The 5099-nt window shown below is 43.8% G+C and overlaps 1 long non-coding RNA gene across 1 annotated transcript; it reads right to left on the bottom strand.

Annotated features, from left to right (window-relative positions):
- Nucleotides 1–411: 411 nt before the first annotated feature.
- Nucleotides 412–2555, bottom strand: LOC121820083 (uncharacterized). Its single transcript, XR_006060555.2, has 2 exons — nucleotides 2375–2555; nucleotides 412–810 (listed from the first exon to the last, which is right to left on the bottom strand). It is a non-coding gene; the product is annotated as an uncharacterized LOC121820083 (long non-coding RNA).
- Nucleotides 2556–5099: the final 2544 nt, after the last annotated feature.

Raw genomic sequence — 5099 nt, 5'->3', positions numbered from 1 at the left:
AAGAAACAGTCTAGGGCAGGGTCCCCAGTCCCTGGGATGAGAACTAGTACCAGCCCATGGCCTGTTAGGAACCAGGCCGCAAAGCAGGAAGTGAGTGGCGGGGAGCAAGCACAGCCACATCTGCCGCTCCCCATCACCCCATTACCACCTGAACCGCCCACACCCTGACCCGCTGATCCGTGGAAAAACTGCCTTCCGCAAAACTGGTCCTTGCGTGCCAAAAAGGTTGAAGACCACTGCTCTAAGGACTTCCCTGGAGGTCCAGTGATTAAGAATCCACCTCCCATATGCAGAGGACACAGGTTCAATCCCTGCTCAGGGAACGAAAATCCCACATGCCTCCGGAGCAACTGAGCCTGAGCACCGCAACAAAGAGCAACATGGGGCAACTGAGACCCACCACATCCAAAATTGAATAAATATATATATATATATATATATATTTTTTAATAGAAGAAGCAGTCTAGCTCCCCTTTGGACATGAGAGATTGCTAAGGTACAAACCCATAAACCAACTTCTGTGTTTTGACAGTCTCATCCAAAGCAGTGCCTGAGAAACAAGCTCTAATCAGGCATGCCGCCTACCTCCCAGCCCCACCCTTGATTCCTCCAGGGGACCCAAATCAGCTCCAGGTGACACCAGTAAGAGACGTCCCCAGGTGTATCTCCCTAAAATCTGGCGGTTGAAGAGAAGATAATCTGAGGATATCTTCTGGCTTCTAAAAGATCGATGGCTTGGAGTTTTGAACATTCACCACCCACCAAGCAGGCTTTCCAAGAGCTCCATAAGCAATCAGGAGTGGAATGCGGCTGGAAGAGAACAAATTAATCAAGGCTAGTGGGAACCTGCTAGTGGGAACCTGCTTGAGAAATGGATCAACGAGCTTTCCAGAAGTTCGTCAGACTGGTGCAATCAATACAACAGCCCAAACAGAACATCATTGCAGTACTGATGATATTTTCTGAGACAAGCTATCTGAGAGCTAACTTTGTTTTTGACCCTTACAGAATTGCCTCATGGTTACCACGGTTTTTATGGGTCCACTTAAACATCAATCAATCACACCAGATGCTAGTCACAACTCAGTCTATGTTCCCAAGTGTGCTGAGTGCCTGACACCACTGTGCAGATAAAACAAAACTGCAAAATCCCCTCTCTTGGCTCTACTTGGAGTGTGGAGAAAATCAGATCTTTTTTTTTTTTTTTTTTTGCTTGATGCCTCCCATAAGCAATTCCATATATTTCCTTAAGCCCTAAATGTCATGTAGGATATTAAATGGAGTTGCTTCTGAAATGTAAACATCTATTTCTCAATTCTCTGTTCAAATCAAGCTTTTGATGGTGGGCAAGATAACCCCCAAGCTGACTGTTCTGGTCTTTAGATCTGCAGGTGAGAATCTATCTTGATACATTAACTCCCAGAGTTAGTGGGAGATTCACCCAGCCTTAGGGATTTGAAGGGCATTTCACCCTAAGTTTTGAAGGCAATGATTTAAAAAAGAGAAAAAATCTGAAAGGAAATGCACAGCATTTCCTCTGTGCATATTAAGGCCTTAAGAAATATACAGTAAAATAGATTATTTTACAAATATACAGTCTCCCTGTCTGGCGTGACACAGACAAGGGGAAATGTGGCTTATTTATTTCTGCCCCCTGTAAATCCCTTATTTCCTTTCCTGAAAATACTCCATGACATACCAGCTGTGACCCAGCCTCTGATGTGTGTGTATATTTCAATTGCATGTTGATGGTATTAAGAATTGAAGCATCCCTAAATCCACCTCACAGGAAGCCAGTCCATAGCTGCTAATATTAGATTACATTCTAATTATTTACTCTACATCCCTCTTCACACCATTATTCCAAGACCAACAGACCAGGGTTTTTCACTGAATATGAATGCACTGTTCCTCCATATTCTAGAGCTACATTTAGGGTCTCCCTGGACAGACAGACCAATCACAGGACAAAATGGAAAACCACACTCTGTTCACTGGTACAATGAGCATGTCTCTTCCTATTTCGGTCACAAAGTCATTTCCCAGATGTACCACATGAATAGCCCCTTTACCACTTATCAATATGGATAAAGCCCAAACTACCGACTTTATGCAAAACATAAAAGTACATCATCCTGTCTCAAAAAAATAAGTAAATAAATAAAAGCAAGTGAACCAGTCACTTCTCTTTTTCTTTTGTGAAAGCAGCCACTTCTCTAGTTTGATCTTATCTGGCTGGAATTTACTCCCAGCCTACCCACATCAGGACCAAACAGGAGACTTCCCACAGAAACAAGAAACTGAAGTTTGAGGTGCAAAAGAAAAGAGTTTCAGGAAGGCAAAGAAATAACAATGACCCAGGAAAACAACTTACCTTCTCCCTAGAAAAGGGTTGCAGAGAATTTTCTGATGATAGAGCAGCCACACAAGCTAGTGTGGGAGACAGCAAGACAACCTAGATGAACTACAGCAAAGAAGCGTGGCTAAGGCACTGTAGGATATGGCTGAACTTTTTATTTTAACTATCTGCAATCAGAGGTTCATGCTCAGTTTTTGGTTGGGGCCAGTGATAGGCTGTTTAAGTATTGGTCTTGCCACCTGTAAACACTCTGGCCGATCAGTGAAGACACCTGGCAAGTATTCTGTCTCTAACCGTGAGGTTGAGCTCCCAATTAACCATCACCTTTCACTCAGTTAAGCACTCAGTGAGGATTTACTGATAGTGATAGCTAACATTTATGGAGCTCCTATTATATTCCAGATCCTCTTCTAAGAATGTTTAAAACATTATTCCTAATAATTATCAATCAGCTCCAAAAGAACCTATTTGTGATAGTTAATTTTGTCACTGGCAAAGCCCATTAACAAGTCCTAAGAAATAAAGATAGAAGCTGGGTAATAAGAGTGGGACCTTTCTTTCTTTTCTTTTGTGCTCTGTCTAGTTTCATTCGTTGATAAAGTCAGAGTGCAGAGACCTTAACCCTGCACTTTAGACCAGAGTTTATGGTACTAAATGGCTGCAAGGGCACCTCAGCTCTGGGGGAATGTGTGCAGAAGTTACAAACAGTCAATTCAAGATGGCGGCACCTGGTACTGGAGCCTGAGCACCACGCATGCGCCTGCCCTATAAGAACTCCACCCTCTTCCAGCTGACAAGACCCGCCCCCCACCCCACCTCTATAAAGTAGACGGGTTCACAGCCTTTCTTTCCGTTCTGAAGAGAGAGCTCAGACCAAACCGCTTCATTCTTTGATCAGAAACATAAGAGTTTGGGGTTTGTTTTTTTAAAATTCTATTTATTATTTATTTTTGGTTGGGCTAGGTGTCAGGCTTCTCCCTCCTTGTGGCAAGTGATGGTTCTTCTCTAGTCGCAGTGTGTGGGCTTCTCGTTGCAGTGGCTTCTCTTGCTGAGGAGCACAGGCTCTAGAGGACTCGGGCTTTAGTAGTTGAAACACGTGGGCTCAGTAGTTGCAGTTCCTGGGTTCTAGAGCACAGGCTCAGCAGTTGTGGTGCCTGGGCTTGGTTGCCCCATGGCATGTGGGATCTTCCCAGATCAGGGATCGAACCCGTGTCTCCTGCATCGGCACGTGGATTCTTTCCCACTGAACCACCAGGGAAGCCCTAAAACTTTCTGATTGGCGCAAAGCACCCAGCAGGAAGATGCTTACTGGAGCCTGACTGGAAAGAGTCAGTAACAATTTTATGTGCTCAGATTAGTTATTTCTGGGTATGTCTGTAAGGGTCTTTGGGGTGAGATTTGCATTTGAATTGGTAGACTCAGTAAAGTAGCTTGCCCTCTGCAATGTGGGTGGTCATTCTTCAATCCACTGAGGGCCTGACTAAAATAAAAGGTGAGGAAGGAGGAATTTGCCCCTTTTTTCCTGCCTCACTGGTTAAGCTGGAACATATCTAATCTTCTCCAGTCCTTGGCCTGGGATTTACACCACCAGCTCCCCTGGTTCTCAGGCTTTCACACTTGGACTGAATTATACCACTGACTTGCCTAGGTCTCCAGCTTGCCGACCCCAGGTCATGGGACTTCTCAGCCTCCATGATCACGTAATCCAATCCCTTATAATAAAGCTCCATATGTATATATATATATATCTCACAGCCTGGCTGCATATTCCTAAGCCCATCGATGCTCTTTCCAAGGCACCAGCAAATGTCCACAACAGTAAAGTGCACTGAGCTAACTGGAATTTCCAGGCTAATAAAAAATGAGGCAAGCCAAAAGTTCAAATCTGGATAAAATGTAAAGTTTATTCCTTTCAGTAAAATGGAAAGTCAGACTCAGAATCAACAGCTGCTAAAACACTTATCATTAAGTATTCCAGCCTTAGCTCACAAAAGTCAACAAGCCAGAAATTAAAGTGCAAGCACATTTATCTCCAGAATTTAACATAGAAGACAGTAGAATAAGCTTCTAAATATTTTAAGCCCTAGGTTCGGACTAAGGAGACCTGGAAGTGATTTGTATATCTGTTGGTAAGTAATTGTGTGTGTCCCTAAGCAAGTTGCTTGACTGTCCTGGTCTCAGTTCTCACCTACAAAAAGAAGAGATTTGATTCTACAAGATGTCTAAGTCCTCATCTTGACCTAAGGCTAATATTTTTTAGAACTGATACTAATTCACCTCATGACATTCTGGAGAGGCATGACCCATTTTACAAAGATTCAGAAATACAGATTCAGAAAAGTTAGCTGTCTTAGCACGTCATCACAGAGCTGAGGATTAATGTCTCTTTCTCCTGCATCGCCAAACCCTTTTTCTTCCCCATCCTGCCTGCGATCCTTTGTTGACAGTGGCTCAGGTGGGACAGAAGGAAAGCAGAATACTCCTTTCTGCTCTTCCTAATGCTGACCATGATCCCTCACTATCTACTGTCTTGAGGCTGGAGAAAGAACCATGTCCCTAACTCACCCCATGCTGGCAATCATCCCTTGCTGCAGGGGGCAGAGGGGTTGTGATTTAGTTCCCATCTATTATATTTGCATGGATGTAATTACCAGTAGACTCACCAGTCATCTAGACCCCCAAAAAGGGTCTGTTGTTGAGAGTCAGCACTTTGCCTGCCTATTTACTGACACCTCAGCAC

The sequence above is a fragment of the Ovis aries genome, chromosome 7 (assembly GCF_016772045.2).
Source record: "Ovis aries strain OAR_USU_Benz2616 breed Rambouillet chromosome 7, ARS-UI_Ramb_v3.0, whole genome shotgun sequence".
Lineage (NCBI taxonomy): Eukaryota > Metazoa > Chordata > Mammalia > Artiodactyla > Bovidae > Ovis > Ovis aries.
The sequence above is the reverse complement of the archived record's forward strand: the minus strand, read 5'-3'. Positions and strand labels throughout refer to the sequence as shown.